The 18,762-nt window shown below is 36.7% G+C and overlaps 2 long non-coding RNA genes across 3 annotated transcripts in view; both read right to left on the bottom strand.

The window, feature by feature from the left end:
* LOC103348766 (uncharacterized) overlaps positions 1-18,747 on the bottom strand; it is a 56,459-nt gene extending 37,712 nt beyond the window's left edge. The window contains exons 1-3 of one of the 2 annotated variants that reach the window (XR_517063.5): positions 18,250-18,740; positions 15,739-15,879; positions 9,093-9,207 (exon numbers count right to left, since the gene is read on the bottom strand). This is a non-coding gene — a long non-coding RNA (uncharacterized LOC103348766). Of the gene's footprint in view, positions 1-9,092; positions 9,208-15,738; positions 15,880-18,249 lie in introns of those variants that run through there. The other variant, XR_011387586.2, reaches the window with a different exon arrangement.
* LOC149127396 (uncharacterized) overlaps positions 1-18,762 on the bottom strand; it is a 548,503-nt gene that overhangs the window by 363,451 nt on the left and 166,290 nt on the right. The window lies entirely within an intron of this gene.

Consider the following 18,762-nt stretch of genomic DNA (forward strand, 5'->3'; position numbering starts at 1 on the left):
TAGAGATAGTAACATCACCAGGGTTAAACGTGGCCTCCGTTTAGCTGTGTGTGGCAACACCACAAAGTGCGGTGAGGTGAGAATGAAGGATGTCTTTGGACTCAGAAAGAATTTAAGTCGGCACAATAGAATTACTCAAACTAGACTTAAACCAGAATGACAGGGTTAACATCCTTAGTAACATCCATCTTAATTGAAGAAAATTGAAGCGAGCAACAGCTTCTTTTCCCAAATGTGAGCCATATACCTTTTCTTTCCTAGTGGCTTTTACTTTCCTGATAGAGTCTCCCAGACAAGAGCTGGATTTTATCAATGTTGCCTGTCTATTACCAGCAAACCATTATTCTTGAAAGATATGAATATATAATCTAGTTGTTGTTCAAAAGATTTCTGAAATGTGAGGGGATAGATAACCTCTTTTTTGGTTTCCAGGTAAAAAACAAAGCAAAACAAAAAGATCTACATCTCTCAACACAAAACTTGATTACGACATGGCATGGAGCCTAAATTTTAAAATTTGAGTTTTTTTTTTTTTTTCCTGAATAAAATTTGATTTGTTTACTTAAAATTCTATGGAAAGTCTATGGAAACATTACAATATAAGGTTATGAAAAACTTTAGAATTAAAAAAAAATTCACCCTTAGTAAAAGGATTGTGTAATATATTTGATTCATTTGCTTTGTACTTCTGTTTCCATATACTAAAATGTGAATTCTTTAGAGCAGAGGACATGTCTTTAGACTAGAATAGTGTGGGTAAAGAACATAAACTCCTGGCACAAAAGTGATCCTCATTAAAATTACAAAATGCTTTTTATATGAATTTATTTACTTGGATCATGGAAACTAACTAGAATGCTTACAAAAAGATGTAACTTTTTGAAATGTAGCATTCTGTAAATTCCTCATTCCCTACTTTTTTTGGTTAGAATATCTTAAACTCATATTCCTCTAATGTTCAACTATTTTCTTATTTTCCATCTACTGTAATGAATCACTCTACTAATTAAGTGCATTTGATTAACAGTGGAGCTTCTAATTTTTACTCTTGTTAAAATTACTTTAAATTTTAATCCTATTTAAAAGTGATAAAGGCGAGAAGGACCTTGATATCATAGAGACACATTAATTTATAGTCAAAACTAGATTTCAGCTATCTCTTCATTTTAAAAAATTTACTTATATAAAGAGAACAGATTTCATATACACAATTTTAAGCACCTAATGATACTTTCTACCCTCCATCCCTCCTCCTTCCTTTCTTTTTTCCCTCTTAATTTTTGCAGTCATTAGCTATTTCTTACAATGATTCTGTAGACAGCTATCAGGCTGCTGCCCTTTGGAAGAGGCTCAGTGGGCAAGGAGGACAACCTGAAAAGGCTAGGGAGGGGAGCCTCAGGGAACAGACAGACGCTCCTGTGCTCTTCTCTTTTGTGCATATCACCTTTCTCATGACACTTGGTAGTCTCGAAACTCTGCTGTAATATGATTTGTAACACATAGAAGGAAAAAAGCCAGAGATGTAAGTGTGATATGGTATTCAGGCACAGAGATAAAAAACACATGTGTGAAAATTAAAGTGACAAATTTTCATGGATAAATTATTTATTTGAGGTCTTTACGTTATGTGGTTACATTCTAATAAAGTTTGGATCATTTGCCTTAAATAAAATAATCCTCAAATTTTAACTCTCATCAATCAAGAGTTTTCTTGTTTTTTGTCACTTTTTGAAGTGCGAAGTTTGGTAATTTGCTTGATGCTGCACATTCGTGAAGCTATGTATGCATACCCTGGGATTAGAACAGACAGCAGTCAGAAATACTGCAATACTATAAAAGTGCTTTTCTTGCAGAATTTCCAGCCCAATTTAAACCTATACGTTCTTGATATTTTAGGAGAAATATTTAGTATCTTGGGATTTACAGCCCAATTTTCTGACTGAACAGGTTCAGATAATTTCTAAAAAAGCTTATGATAAGCAACTTCCAAGTTGTGCCAAAATCTGTGACTCTAAATGTCCTTCCAAACCACAATGAATTGATCTTCTAAATGCTCCTTAATTTTTGGTTAACCAGCATTTCATTATCACCATGTAGATGGCTAATACTGTCCAGCAACCCTCTTTTTTTTTTTTAAGATGTACTGAGTTATTTATTTGAGAGGTAAAGTTACAGAGAGAGAGAGAGAGGGAGACACAGAGAAAAATGTCTTCCATCTGCTGGTTCGCTCCCCAAATGGCTGCAATAGCTGGAACTGGGTCCATCTGAAGCTAGGAGCCAGGAGCTTATTCCTGGTCTCCCATGCAGGTGCAGGGGCCCAAGCATTTATGCCATCTTCCGTTGCTTTCCCAGGCCATAGCAGAGAGCTGGATTGGAAGAGGAGCAGCCGAGACTCAGATACAAAAATATGAATGTATGTAATGGGAATAACAGAAGAAAGGGAGAAGGAAGAAAAGAAATATGTGAAGCAATAATGAATGAGGATTTTTCTCAAATTAGTAGCAGACTTCAAACTAAAGATCCATGAAATCCACAGAACATCGAACAGGATAAATAAAACATGAAAGCAAACATACATGTGTACATGCACACACCCACTAGGCAAATCATATCAAACCCCCAAAAATCACATATACAAAGAAAATCTTTAAATAAATCAGGAAGAAAGAATACCTTACTACAGAGAGGCAAAAGTTACAATTTTATTGTAATTTCTCATCAGAAACCACACATGCTAGAGGAGTAGAATGAAATACTTACTGGTGACTATAAAAAACAACAACAAAAAATATCACAATTCTATAGTCTGCAAAGTTATCCTTCAGAAGGGAAGGAGAAATACTTATCAGGCAAACAAAAAGGACAGCATTTATTACCAATAGACCTGACTTAGAGATTATGTAACAAAACTCCAAATAATATATGGGTAAAAGAAAAAGTCTTAAAAGAAATTAAATGTTATTTGGAAGTAAATGAAAATAAAAGCACAACTTACCAAAATTTTTGGGATTCATAGAAAGTAGAGCTAAGAGGGAAATTTATAGCATGAAAGGCATATATTTAAATAAAGAAGAAAGATATAATGCCAATAATTTAGGCTTCCACCTGAGAAAACTAGAAAACTGAGAACAAATTAAATCTAAGCTAAGCAGAAAAAAATGAGTATAAATCAGTGAATTGAAAACAAAAACCAGCAGAAAAAATTAGCCCAACTAAAAGATGGCTCCTGGAAGAGATCCATTAATTGGTAAACGTTTAGTCAGCCTAAAAAGAGAAAAAAAACCTGAATTAATAGTATCAGAAATAAAAGAAAAGATGGCAATACAGATCTCATGATAATTAAAATGAGCTCAAAGGACTATTATGAACACATCTATGGCTGAAAATGTGATAAACTACTTTAAATAGGGCAATTCTTTAAAAAACATAATCTGCTTAATTTCATACAAAAAAAAGTTTGACAATTTACTTAAGCCTGTATCTATTACAAAAATTGAATCAACCATTAATAACTTTATAGATAGCACCACACCTAGATGGGTTCCCTAGTGAATTCTGAAAAATATTTAAGGAAGAGATTATATAAGTTTTCTGCAATATTTTTAGAAGATAGAAACAAAAAAATGCTTCCTAGTTAATTATTGAGATTAGCATCACACTAATACCAAAAGCTTAAAAATCTGTTACAAAAATGGAAAAGTAAAGAGCAGTATTTCTCATGAGCATAAATGTAAGAATCCTCAATAAAATATCAAAACATTGAGTCCAACGATGTAAAAAAAAGAATTACGCATCATGACCAGGTGATATTTATCTCAGTTATACATGACTAGTTGAGCATTCAAAAATCAACCATTGCAATTCATCACATCAATTGACTAAAGAAGACAAATCAGTAAATACAGAAAAATCATTTGATCGAATCCAACATCCAGTCATGGTAAAAACTCTCAGAAAACCAGAAAAAGAAGATAACTTGTACAACTTAATAATGAACATCTAATAAACCCCACAGCTAAGACCATAATTTATGGTGACAAACTTGAAAAGTATACTTGTGATCTGGATTAAGACAAAAATGTCTTCTCTTAGCACTGCTTTTCAACATTGTAGTGGAAAGCCCTAGCCAATGCAGTAAGACAAGCCATGAGAACACATGGAGGCAACTTAAATGCACCTTGTTCAGTGAAAGTCAATATGATAAAGCCACACACTCTATGATTCTGACCATGTTGTAGACATGGAAAAACTAAAAATACAATACAAAGATATACATTTTCCAGGGTTTGCTGACAGAAGAGGATGAAAAAGCAAAGCACAGATGACCTTTGTCATATTTTTTATGGACTATATTTTAGGATACATGTTATATATCCATCAAAACCCAAAGAAGGTACACTCACAAGAATGAATCCTAATATAAACTACAGAAATTGGATAGGAATGATATGTCTGTGTGGGAAATAAATGTATCATTGTGGTGCAGGATTTTGACAGTGTGGGAGACTATACATGAGTAGGGGCAAAGGATATTTGAGAAATCCCTGAACTTTCTTTTCAATGTTGTTTCAAATTGAAAATCATACTAAAATGAATGTCTTAAAAATGAGTTTCAAAGTATATCATGGAATGAATAGACATCAAATCTGTCTGTAACATTTGTAGCACTTACTTGGTTGTACAATGTTAAATAATAAAGGTGAAGACTGAATCTTATGATATCCAACACTGTATATTTTGCAAGAAAGGAAAGCAGTTGATATTCATTAATTCATTTTTTAAACTTTTATTTAGTAAATATAAATTTCCAAAGTATGGTTTATGGATTACAATGGCTTCCCCCCACCATAACTTCCCTCCCACTCGCACCCCTCACATCTCCAGATCCCTCTCCCATTCCATTCAAATCAAGCTTCATTTTCAATTATCTTTACACACAGAAGATCGATTTAGTATAAATTAAGTAAAGATTTCATCAGTTTGCACCCACACAGAAACACAAAGTGTAAAATACTGTTTGTGTACTAGTTAGAGCAATACTTCACATTGGACAGCACATTAAGGACAGATCCCACATGGGAAGTAAGTACACAGTGACTCCTGTTGTTGACTTAACAAATTGACACTCATTTATGGCGTCAATAATCTCCCTAGGCTCTAGTCATGAGTTGCCAAGGCTATGGAAGCCTTTTGAGTTCGCCGACTTCGATCTTATTCCTACAGGGTCATAGTCAAAGTGGAAGTTCTCTCCTCGCTTCAGAGAAAGGTACCTCCTTCTTTGATGACCTGTTCTTTCCACTGGGATCTCACTCGCAGAGATCTTTCATTTAGTTTTTTTTTTTTTTTTTTTTCCCAGAGTGTGTTGACTTTCCATGCCTAAAATACTCTCATGGGCTCTTCAGCCATATCCGAATGCCTTAAGGGCTGATTCTGAGGCCAGAGTGCTATTTAGGACTTCTGCCATTCTATGAGTCTGCTGTGTATCCAGATTCCCATGTTGGATCATTCTCTCCCTTTTTTATTCTATCATTTAGTATTAGCAGACACTAGTGTTGTTTGTGTTTGTGTGATCCCTTTGACTCTTAGACCTATCATTATGATCAATTGTGAACTGAAATTGATCACTTGGACTAGTGAGATGGCATTGGTACATGCCACCTTGATGGGATTGTATTGGAATCCCCATTAATTCATGCTAAGTGTATCAACTTATATACAATTTTAAAAGGAAATTCCTTTCCCCTGAGTTTGTTTATTTTTATTTACTTAAAGTCTCATAGAGTAAGAGAGATGAAAGTGAGAAAGAGAAATAGAGAGAGAAATGGATCTTCCATCTACTGGTTCATTCCTTGTGTGCCTGAAACAGCTGGGGCAGGTCAGGCTGAAACCAAGAACCTGAACCTCAATCCAGTTCTTCCACACGCAGGGCAGGGACCTAACTGACTGAGCCATAACTTTCTGCCTCCCAGGTTATGCATTAGCAGGAAGCTGATCCGATGCAGATGTTGGATTTGAACCCAGGCACTCTGGTAGGTAGTGCAGACACTCCCAGCGGCAGTTTAAGCACTGTGCTGCAATATCTGCCTCTATGCAAATATTTTAAAATAATTATTTCCTGGGTGGTAGGTAAATTTGTACATGAACATGTCTTAGTTCTCAAAAAAAAAAAAAAAAACCACAATACAAAAATCCAAAGTAACTTCCTTTTTAAATGTTCAACTATTAAAGGTAAGTGACTATACTACTTACAATGGGAATTTCAGAGTTGAATTTTCTGAAACCATAGTTGTTCACAATTGATCATAATAATAGGACTAAGAACCAAAGGGATCACATAAACAAGAATAGTGTCTGCAAATACTAGCTGATAGAATAAAAAAGGGAGAGAATGATCCAACATGGGAAGTGAGATACACAGCAGACCCATAGAATGGCAGATGTCCTAAACAGCACTCTGGCCTCATAATCAGCCCTTAAGGCATACGGATCCGGCTGAAAAGCCCATGAGAGTATTTCAGGCATGGAAAGTCAACACACTCTGGAGAAAAAAAAAAAAAAAACTAAATGAAAGATCTCTGCGAGTGAGATCCCAGTGGAAAGAACGGGTCATCAAAGAAAGAGGTACCTTTCTCTGAAGGGAGGAGAGAACTTCCACTTTGACCATGGCCTTGTCTAAATATGATCAGAGTCAGTGAACTCAGGGGGCTTCCATAGCCTTGGCAGCTCATGGCAAGAGCCTAGGGTGATTACTGATGCCATAAACAAGAGTGTCAATTTGTTAAGTCAACAACAGGAGTCACTGTGCACTTACTCCTCATGTAGGATCTCTGTCCTAAGTGTGCTGTACATTGAGATTTAATGGTATAACTAGTACTCAAACAGTATTTTTCACTTTATGTTTCTGTGTGGGAGCAAACTGTTGAAATCTTTACTTAATGTATGCTAAACTGATCTTCTGTATATAAAAAGAAACGAAAATGAATCTTGATGTGAATGGAAGGGGAGAGGGAGTGGGAAAGGGGAGGGTTGCGGGTTGGAGGGACGTTATGGGGGGGAAGCCATTGTAATCCATAAGCTGTACTTTGGAAACTTATACTCATTAAATAAAACTTTTTAAAAAAAAGAACCAAGAATAATTTCCATCTAGTCATCTGCAGAGAAATGCTATTTAATATCTCCAACCTTCAGGTGACTCAGAGTTCTTAACCATTAAATTTCTCTATTAATATGTGGGAAATTATTTCAAGGTGTTGTTTTGGCACTGGGAAATTAATCTGCCTACTCAATTCATACTATTCGTGTATGTGAATGTACATGTGTGTGTATGCACAATGCATACACACATTTGTTTCTAGTGTTCTGTAAGTTACTGAGTACTTTAGAATAATACAAAAGAATTAATATGCTTGTGTCAAAATTCTGCTCTTCATGACTTTGGAAATGTTATATAATATCTTTAAGCCTCAGTTTTCCTATTCATAATAAGTTTTCATATATCATAGTCTATTTTAGCATTTTAAAAATGATAATACACTTTTAATTCTTGGTACCCTGAGTATTATTATTTCCCAGTTTGTACTCAGTAAATAAATAATGATTACATTATTATTAACCAAGATTATCTAATATAAGCATCACAAATATTTGAAAGACCAATTTTTTCCTCAGGTGATCCTCTCTGCTATACTTTATGTCTCTAGCCTTCTCATTAGGATACACCATGCTCCCTTTGGACTTGTCATCATGTCAAACAAATTATCCTTTCCTGTTACCTGGGAGCCACTTTTTGCCATTGATTCTTAACTCACCCCAGTTTGGTTCCTTTTCCCACTACGTTCAAGTTGATAACATTAAGGTTGCCAATGACCTTTCAACTGACAAACTATGTTTTTAAAAACTCAAGTTAGTTAATTTCTCTATTATCCTCATAGGCTTCAGTGAGTTAACTCTGATGCTTCTCTTTATGATTTATTATTGCAGTCCAGGATCTTGATTCTCTCATGTTCTACATATTTTTCTTAGTTGTTAAATTCATGAAACTAGTTTGCTTTCTATATTCTCACTTAGACTAAGACCCAGTTCTAAAAATTAACTGAGCATTGCCATCTCCAATTCTGTACTTCCTCACTCAGTTGGAAACTTTGTCATCATCCTTGGAAACATCCTAAATACCTCTCAGGTTTTAGATGCCCTTCTTCAACCCCTCCAAAGTGGTCTTGATTTAGTTCCTTGCATTTTTCTGGTGATTATTGTTACACTCCAATGTCAGAGTTCTGAATGTTTCTAGTTAACTATGGCCAAATTCACACTTTTGTTAAAACAAATCACTCAACATTCAGTTGCTTAAAACAGAAATAATTTATTCTCATGAATTAGTGGGTCAACTGTCTATGCTGAACTTTGCTTGTGATTGATTCACTTATCTGGGCTGGTTATGTGTTCATCTGGTGGTTGACTGATGCAGGCTGAATTGGTTGATGTAGGCTATGTTAAGTTGGAAAATATGGCTCTGCTCCACATGTCTGTCTTTATCCTGCTAGGACAAGTGTTTAGCCCAAGTATGCAGTGGTAAAACCACATTAGCAGAAGCAGTAACTCTAAAAGCCTCTGAATCTTGGTGCACTTGTACAACATTCTTTTACTTTATATTATTGCAAAAGCAAGTCATACTGACTTGTGATCAAAATCAAGGAATAAAAATGTTCTTCCTCTTTTTTCATGTGACAAAACACATAGATACAGCGATGAATAAAGGATTAGGACCAGTGATGTAAACTACAATACTGAATCTAATTTCTTACCATTCTAATCTGTTTTCCTGATTACTTCTAACTGTTAGAATGGTTAACTTGATCATGTTAATTTCTGAACTAAAAATCTGTTTGTTGCTTTTTGGTAAAAAATACACACTTATCACTTGTGTTATCAGATCCTTTATGTGACTAACCTATTTTGCAAGCTACAGTGTTTGCCTGTTGCTTTATCTGCCCAGCAATTCCATTTTACTTCATGACATCATTTCACCATCCCATTGCATCTTTGTGAGGCAGACATGGGTACAGGGTACAGAGTAAACCAACCATACTACTCTATTTCCTTATAACAGGATTTATTCCACTGGATGGAAAATATTAGAGTACAGAAAAAACAAATTTGTCTTTTTGGTGAAGTTATTGGCAGTCATTTCACTTGCCTCATGAAGACCTCCTGTGAGCAAAATAAGGGAAACAAACAGAGGAGACAAGAATTGAGAAATGGAAAACAGGAGAGCAAGTTACAAAAGCATCTTCTTTCTTTTGAAAAGAAAAGCCATGTTTACATCCCTTCTTTTCCTTCTTCTTCTTGTTCTTCTCTTTTTAAATTCGACTCATTTGAATTTCGTCTCCTTTTTGTGTGATCAGAAGTTCTTGGCGCAGGTGCATATATTTATGTGTACCACTCACACTCTCCCTATCAGGTCATGAAGCAATACCCTCTTGTGTTTTATGAATGCAATTTTTCCACCTCCCATTGACACTGATTTCATTAAAGTTATTATTCTAGAAAAGTTCTAGTCATTCTTAAAATGCAAGTTCAAAGTCAAATGCCATTTTCCTGTAAAGGCTTTCCTAACCTTTGAGACAAAATTAATCTATGTTTTATGCATAATTAAAAGTGGTGAATGGTAAGTAAAAAAAAAAAAAAAAAGAGAGACCAAAACTCCTCTTCCACGTTTTATAGCATGATATTAGAAATACTTCTCCAACCTATCAGTAACAGCAGTCAGCTCTGCCTTCAAAATCTATCCAGGATCAGCTAACTTCTTAGCATTGCCTTAGCAATACCATCGACTCATTCATGGACTGTTACAACAGCGTGTTACTGTTCTCTATGATTCTGTCATTCTCTCCCTGCCTTATGCCCTCAACATACTGTGTCCCTGTGATATCAAGGGAGACCATGTTATTGAGGTCCTGAACAATCCTGCCCCTCCTTCATTTCTCTGGTCCCATCTCCTGCTGCTCTTCCTCTTGCACGGTTGCTTTAGGTAAGGGACCTTCTTGCTGCTTCTCACTTGCATCCCTTATACTTCAGCCACAGGGTCTTTGTAGTTGCTATTCTTTCCTGGAATTCTACAAAGATCTGCTTGAGTTTTCTCTTACCTTCTTTAGGTCTTTCTTGGAATATCATCTCAGGCCTCTTAAGGCTACATATTTAAAAGTCGAGCCTGCATTCTCTTTCTGTAGGTTATATTAGCCACAGAACTTGTGTAATATACTACTTATCTCGATTATATCTTTTGCTGCATGTATGCTAATACTTACTAGGATATAAGTTCTATGCAGTCAGTTTTCTGTAGTGTTTGGGGGACCTGTTTTGTTCTGTGTCTGTTCTCATTGTCTAGAATGGTGCCTGAGATGTAAAAGGGCAAGAATAAACATGTATAAAATAAACAAGTGGAGCAATATATTTATTCAAGTGCATCCCCTATGGCTTTATGACATGGAGTTCAGGGGATATGTGGCATTAGTTGCTCCCATGGAACACCAGGGCACATAAAAGATATGCAAAGAATGAGGTTTTTACTTGCTTGTTTGTGGGTTTTTTGTTTGGTTTCTTTATTGCTATTTATTGTCATTATTATTTTTGTTGTATACCACCAGTGAGAGTTAAAGCTGTGTATGGAACTTGCATCTTTAAAAACCAAGTCTCTCCATGGCAGCCTCCTTGATATGACAATGAATCTTAGCCTCAGAGGAATCTGGCTGAAGGGCCTTGAGTATTCTCCTTTGACTTTTATAAAAATGCTATCTCATTCATACTGATTTCCTGACTCTATCAAAAATGCATTTGATGCTTGATTCATATGGAAGAACTGTGTGATCTGGTAGTAAAATAATACAATGCATGTAGTGAAATTCAAGCAAAATACAGAGTATGTGCTTGATATATAGCCCAGCTCTTTGCCACTTTAATGATGATGTGTATCCTCTTCAGGAGGTGGAAAATGCATTGTCGGCTGACCTTGCCCCAGTCTAAAGATTGGGTAAAAAGTGTGCTAATGTCCTGTTCCAGTCATTTTCCTGACTTCCCTGTCCCATCCCCCAGGATTGTTTTCAATCGCTGATGGTTATATTTGCTAGGAAAATATTTTTCACAGAACAATTATCCTCACGAACTAAAATCAAGATATGAAGAAGTGTGAGCGTACACACACACAGGCATTTGAGCAGAGAAAGTGTAACTTCCCTGAGTGGACTTTTTCCGCTGTTGTTTTATTGGAAGCTTGGTTTAATATTTCTTTTTTATATTCTAATATCACTGAGAAAAACCACCACGGCTTACAGCACAGTTTATTTTTCTTTTGTTTATTGCAGAGGCAGAGACATAGAGACAGATGGAATAACATAGAAAGAGAGGGAGAGGAGCAGAGAGAGAGAGAGAGAGAGAGAATCTCCCATATGCTGGTTCACTCCCCAATGCCTGCAATACCTGGGGCTGGGCTAGACTGAAGTCTAAGCCTGAAACTCAATCTGAGTTTCCTACATAGGAGGCGGAGACCCAGCCACTTAAAACATCAGTGCTGCCTCCAAAGGTAAACACTACTGGGAAGCTGGAATGGGGAGCAGAGATTCAAACGCAGGCACTCTGCGATGAGATGCAGGCATCCCAAGTGCCTTCTTAATCACTGTCTAACCAAAAGCCCCTGGGACAGGTTTTTATAGTTTGGTTTATCAATCATTTGTCTTCAGTATTAACCAGATAAACAGTGTTATAAAACTTTAAGTTCCATCGATGAATGCTCTTAAGTGTATCCTTATATTTTGTGAAATCTTTGGCAGGATATTCTTACTTTTTTCCTGCAAGGAAAAATAGTCTGGGAACAAAGAAATTTATTTTTCCCTTAAGAATATGAAGAGAGTAATAATAAAGAAGAGTTTCCAAGATCATTCAAAATTTTTTTTCAAGACTCAGGCTTTTGTAGGGAGACAAAAATTACTACTTCTAAAATAACTTCCATTACTTCTGCTATGTTCATTACCATTTTTTTTAAAAATATTAATTTTAAAGGCAAAGTAACAGGAGAGAGAGAAAGAAGAGATAAAGAGAGAGAGAGATGGTTTACTTGCTGGATCACTTCTCAAAGGGCTGCAACAGTTAGGCCTGGGCCAGGCTGAAGCCGGGAACCAGGAACTCCATCCTGGTCTTCCACATGGGAGACAGGGGTCCAAGTATTGGGGCATCATCTTCTGCCTTCCTATGTGCATTAGCAGAGAGCTGGATTGGATGCACAGTATTTGGGATTCCAGCTGACACTGATACAGAATGCTGGTTGAGCAAGTGGTGGCATGCCTTGCTGGACCCAGTCATCACCACTGAGCTGTCTTACCTGTATATCTTGCTTAACCTTCTGCTATAAGCTGCATGGTAGTTTTTTATCCTATATTATGGCTAAGAAATTGAGACTCAGAACCATTAAGTTATATTAATATATAAAGATTAGAGGTGGGATAATGAGAATATTCATGATTTTAAATCATAATGATAAATAATGGCAATTCATTGAACTTTTTGATGATAAAATAAACAACAAAGATGTATTTTAAAATCCAGTCTCTATTATAGAATATAAGTATGAACTCTTAGCTTTATAAGTTAGTAAAAATCATTTTTTCAGGAAAAACTAATTATATATTGCTTCAAGATAGGAAATGTTTTGTGAGTTGGTTTTGAAGATGATTAAATGAGGAAAAAGTAAAAATATGTAGCACATTTTTCATGGCAGCTGTATATCTTATTACATATCTAAAACCTTACAATTGCCCTTTAAAGTCAGCATTTTATTCTAGTTTTGTAGATGAAGAAACCGATTTGCCTAAGGTCTCCAAGCCAGACAGCTGCAGGACTTGGATATCGTACCAAGAGCTCATTGACTTTGGTCTTCCCAATTCCTTTGGTCTATGATGCCAAATGTTGAGACCTCGGTGTGCTACAGGAGGAGTTTTAGGGGATAAAATAAAATAGGTCACCCTAGGGCACAGTTCATATAGGTCCTCATGGGCCATTAAAAGTTTGACATTTCTTTGATTGAAATGAAAGGCACTAGAGGGTTTTGAGTTGACACACAAAATGAAAACAGGCACACAATTCTCCATTTCATTCACATTATTGCAAATGGAATAACATATCAAACTGATCAGTCTGTTATTTATATTTGCACCAAGAACATAGTCTAACATTTCCTTGCACTTCCCTTTAGAGTTCTAGAAAATCCAACATTCAGGGACAGTACAATTTACCTTAAGTATTATTATATTCCTTTTAGTATAGACTATAAGCACATGACATTGTGCCCATAGAATGGAATTTCAGCTTTGTAAAAATAATATATATGAAAAAGTTCAAAATAAATTTACCAAATTAAAAAAAAAGAATAGACTCTTGGAAAATAAGGTTTAACATATGAGGCCAAGCAGGGACAATTCATTCACATACTATCATTTAAAACATACATCGAAGATAGACTCAACCAGATTTGCTAAAAGATTGGGTGAATATTTGCGATACCATGATATGCAAAATGTTATGTATCTTCTTCGCCTTGTACTCTACTCAACACAAACACAGTTTTGCTTCTGTCATGGCTAATTTGTATTTTAGAACAATGGGGAGGAAATATTTGAAGAAAGTATAATTAAAAGCAGAGACAAGACCTGAATTTTGTGGCAAAAACTAGTGATCACAGTAGTTTGAACTATGAGAGTTGTAATGGAGCTGGAGAAAAATCTGTAGTTTAGGATAAAAACTACTGACTAGTGGGTAATACAGGATGAAAGAGAAGAATGATCCATAATTTTCTGACATAAGCAACACTTTGGGTGATGACACCATTCTAAGGAAACACGGGAGAAAGAAAATATATAGAATGCGTGAGATGGGGGAAGATGATATGAATTCAGCTTTGAACATGTTGAATTCAGAGTGCTTATGAATGATCCAAGTGCTTTTTAGGAAAGAGTGGATTATATAAGCCTGGGCTCAGAGGAAAGATCATGATTTGGGCTATTGAGCCAGGATCATCAGTAGATAAATAATTAATATCATAAAATTGGTTGAGATAATTAAAGCAAGCAGCTTAGAATGGGAACAGCAAGAGACTGAGAGCTGAATTGAGAGGAGTTCCTCCATTTGAAGAGCAGGCTGAAGATATGGAACTCAAGAAGTCAAGTATAACACTGGCTATAAAGGATTAGGGCAAAGTGATAAAGGCGGACAGGGGGAAAGCCAAAAGAATGAGAGTATGATCAACGGTATCAACCGTTGGCAGCAATCACAGTAAAAGAGGGTTGAAAGTAATTCAGTTACTTAGAAGCATGGAACTGGCTGTGATCTTGCTAATTCTCATGGTGAGGAGGGAGAGTATTACTATAGTTTACCTGTCAGCCTATTCAGCTGACACTAGGAGCTTCTGTAGCTTGCTGCTGAGTCGTTGAGTTTTTGTTTCCACCCCCTCCTTTCAGCTCAGAGCCTGTTAGACTACAGAGTTGTGAGATTTGCCTGTCCATTTGAATCAGTGATTTAAATTGCAACAATAAATCATTGGCTAAATGTGGTATGTGCTATGCCCCTTATAACTCTTAAAAATATTAGCCTCAATTAATTTTCTCTGAGAAACTTGATAAAACTTGAATATATAGTGTCTTGAATTGCATTTGTCATTTCCTGCTTAATCATAGATGTCTCATCTTATTTTTAGTGTCACTAAGAATTACTATTTTTGGTTGTTAATCACTAGAGAATCACAGAGTGCCAGTTATTTGTGACTTGAGCAACCTATTTGGATGATTATACAGCTTACATCCAAGGAATGCCACATTCCACAGTGTGCTATGTTGGATGACAATATCATTTTACACTGAATTCTGAGTTCTCTACACTCCACCAGTAATAGATCTGGATGTGAATACCCTAATTTTTGAGCTACACAACTCCTTTGTTTTCTTGCAATAGATGTATTAAACTGTTCTTCATAGCCAAAAGACAGTGCTCCTTCCCTATAAAGCACCCCATTATACCCGACTGCAGTATGGAGCTTTTGTAGTCTCACTCAGAAGTCCATTCATGCTCTCTTTAATAAAGGCCTCTTTGTAACATGCACATTAGTAGAACTCCCTGAATCTCAGGTTCTCTGGAAGAACTCTAAAAACAAGGGGGACATATAGAATATGTAGTGTGCATTAGTGTAAGTGTGAATTAAAGACTGACCAGTTCAAGAATTCCATTTGTAATAGTGTCAACGAGCTGAAGAAATTTGGGGCCTCTTTTCATCACATTGTTCCTACCACAGTGCCTTCATTGCCTACATTAAAGGGTTTTCCTACTTACTGTATCTCTCACCTTTGGCAAGAAACTTATGCATATGCACAGATCAGAAATTTCCCTAAGCTATTTTGCATCAAATAAAATGTTTATACAAATATAAGCATTTTTGAGCTTTAGAGTTAAGTTTTCTATTCCATCCATAAAACCTTTCAGAGGAAATTAAGCTGGACTTTGAAAACAAAAGCACTTTCCCTATTGTGTCTGATATCTCTAATGATTCTTTGTCATTTTTATTATTTGTTATAAGAAAGAAAAAGAAAGAAAGAAGAAAGGAAAGGAGGAAGGGGACATGAGAGGCAGGGAAGGAAAGACAGAGAAAAATCATGGTGGAAGGAAAGCGAGAGATTATATTAAGCACTAGTGAATGGTATTCACCTTTTATAGTCCCTATGTTTTATAATGAAGATACTTCATTGAAACAATGATGCATACTTCAAGGGTTCCCTGGAGAGCAGTGAATCCTGTTTGGAGAGATTCATGAATATGTGCATTAGCACAATCCAACTGGAACATGCCCTTAAAAAAAAGGAACCACAAGAGAAGCTGATCAGTTTCCACTTATGTATATAATCAGAAGGTTATCATATTATCTCCCTCTCCACAGGAAAAGCAGATGCATATTTTTCTACCACCTAAAATGAGAAATGCCAAAGGAAACAACAATTTTTCCCCTCTGTGATGTTCATTATATGAAACCCACATAGAGATGTAATATTGGTAAAAAGAGCAGAAAAATTTATGCTCGATTTTTCAAAATGATTTGCTTTTTGCACAAAATGAAATATTGGCAAACCCTTTAAGATACTTATTTTACCCTAATTTGATGAACGTGATTAACAAGTCTGCACTGAGTTGAAAGACTGCTGGAGATTGCACATAGGAGACAAATATTTCAGTGCAAAGCTCACCAAAAGGTCTATGAAACTCTGTGCCTTCAAGATAAATGAGATACATATGGTAGATCTTGGAGTAGTAGTTTATTTAAAGTACAAAGAATTCCATAAAAATACTTTTGACCAACAGTTGGTGCCCAGGTTTCAAGAAAAATGGCGGACCTCACTGATCTGTGAAAATGATAAGTTTCTAAGTATATTTGTATATTTATTTTTAAGTTTTTATATCCTTGAATTTCAATAAAAACTGAGAGTATAAAAAAAGAAGAAAAAAGCCAGAAAATCTTGATCATCATGTAGAAACAATACAGAGAAATTGTCATTGCCTAAAAACTCACTGAATATCGCTGAATTACCATCTTCTGTGATATGACAAATAGAACTATTATGAACAAATATGAATAACTGCTACAGGAAATTTGGAGACATCTTTTCCCAGATTTGGGGGAAATGGTGCTAATTTAGAAAAGAACTTGCCTAATTCTTTACGTATTTGTATTCCCATTGTAATTTCTCATCAGTATTAGCAGCATGTTGTGCAAACACAGAGGGTAGAAATAATTGTTTCAAAAAAAAATAAAGAGAGAGAAGAGAGAGAGCATGATTATATTAATGTTAAAAACTACTTAATTCTTGTCTGGTAATTTCTTTTTTTAGTGTATCAGTTAGTCATTACTTAGGCATCTGGTAATGAATTACCAGAAACTGCTTCAATTCGTCATTTCCAGTCACTATGGTCATGGAGAAAGTAACATTTAACTAGTTCATTTTGTTCTCCACCCTCTGGATTCAAATGTTTCCTGGATCTTTGGAGAATCTCCAAATGTGATTGGAGGACTGGTACCATGTTCAGGGCAAGCAGCATTGTTAATTTGGGAATGTGCAATGTTGTAGTGCCATAGTTAAGCTATTTCTAACATTTCACCAGAAGTTGTATTTGTGTTTTGGAAAATTAGTGCTCAGCCAAGCTCTAAGGAAGAAAGCATTTCATTTAGTAATAGTTCAAATAAAGCACCAGAAATGTCTCTGTGGATTTGAACTGGACCTGGTGGCCTGGATCAGTTTTTTGCCCATTTTCTTGGCTTTTTGGGCTTCACATACACAAAAAGAAACTGTACAAAACACTTAGCACTATTTGTTCATAGCTTGTAATGGGGCTTTCACTGCACAAAAGCAAGGAAAAATTATTTGGAGAGGTGAACAGGTTTTTAGAACTGGAAAATTGTCCTCTTTCTCCCCCTTTCCTACATGTTTTAAATCTAAACCCCAGAATCCCTGAAAGAATTGGGCTTCCTCATTTTTAATACTGAATATCATCATCCCACACTGAGCCACAGAAACACATTTCATAAAGAATAAGACTGGTGTTAAAAGAGAGATTACTATTGACTAACAGTTTTCTTTTTGTGCCTTTGCATATAAAATCTATAGACCATCTCCCTCCCTAATAAACTGTCTCAGGAAGCAGAAAATGTGGCTTTCAGCTCTTTTTGCAAACAGGTCCTATCTTAAGAATTTTAGAAGTTGTATCCTGTGTACAAAAGGCAGTTTTGACCAGTAACACAGCCATCTGTTTAGTGAAAACAGAGCTCGCAAGTGAATTGCAGTGTGTGTGTGTGTGTGTGTGTGCGCGCGCGCGCGCGCACGCGTGTGAGCTAGGGTGTTGGGGGAGGACTGAGGTGGTGCTGAGTGAGCAGAGGGTCAAAGGGTAAATTCCAATTGCTGTGACATATTTTTATGCGCTGAATCATACCCAGCTTTTGGCCTTGAAAGCGGGAAGGAGAAGCTCAGAGAAGGAAGTGATGAGAATGGGCAGGTCAGGAAAATCCTCAAGAAGCGCTCTTCCAAATTAGCAGTTAATTGCTCCCCAACCTGCCACACTCTTCCATTTGGGTGTTATTTTATTTTCCCAGGACTTGAAGATCCGCTTTCAATCACATGAATTCCAGTAAAATCTGGGTTGCAATATGTGAAGTGATCTTAGAGAACTTACCTCCCCATTCTATCTTTGGTATTTCTTCTCCCTTGTTGGAGGGGGTGAGGGGTGAAGCATCCTTCAAAGTCAGCAAGCAGGAGGAGACGGTGCGGGAGTTCGCTCCCGGCACGAGGCTGACAAAGCATTGCTGCAGCGGGAAGGACACCGCTAACCAGAGCGGGGAGAAGGGACAGGAGGGGCCCGGGATCCCAGCTTTGTTCGAAGCCTGGAGCACTCCGCCCCGGCCTCTCTCCCCCGCACCCACGCGCTCTATCTAGCAAATGTGGAGGCTGTTTTCTGCCTTTTTGCAAGAGGTGCTGCCAGGAAAAAGGAGAGGGGGAGAAAAAAAGCTGATGCTAAAATCAAGGAAGAAACAGCAGAAGGGTCAGGGGCAACAGTCAAGGCAGTAGCAGCTGCCGCGGCCGGCCCCGCACGGCCATCAGAGTCCCAGCAGCGCGGCCGCAAGCAGAGGCCGCCGCGCTGACAGCCCGAGTGGCAACAGCTGCGGGGAGGCCCGGCTTCGCCCCCGCG

The sequence above is a fragment of the Oryctolagus cuniculus genome, chromosome 3, assembly GCF_051225735.1.
Source record: "Oryctolagus cuniculus isolate XC-2025 breed Fujian yellow rabbit chromosome 3, ASM5122573v1, whole genome shotgun sequence".
In the NCBI taxonomy this organism is placed as follows: Eukaryota; Metazoa; Chordata; class Mammalia; order Lagomorpha; family Leporidae; genus Oryctolagus; species Oryctolagus cuniculus.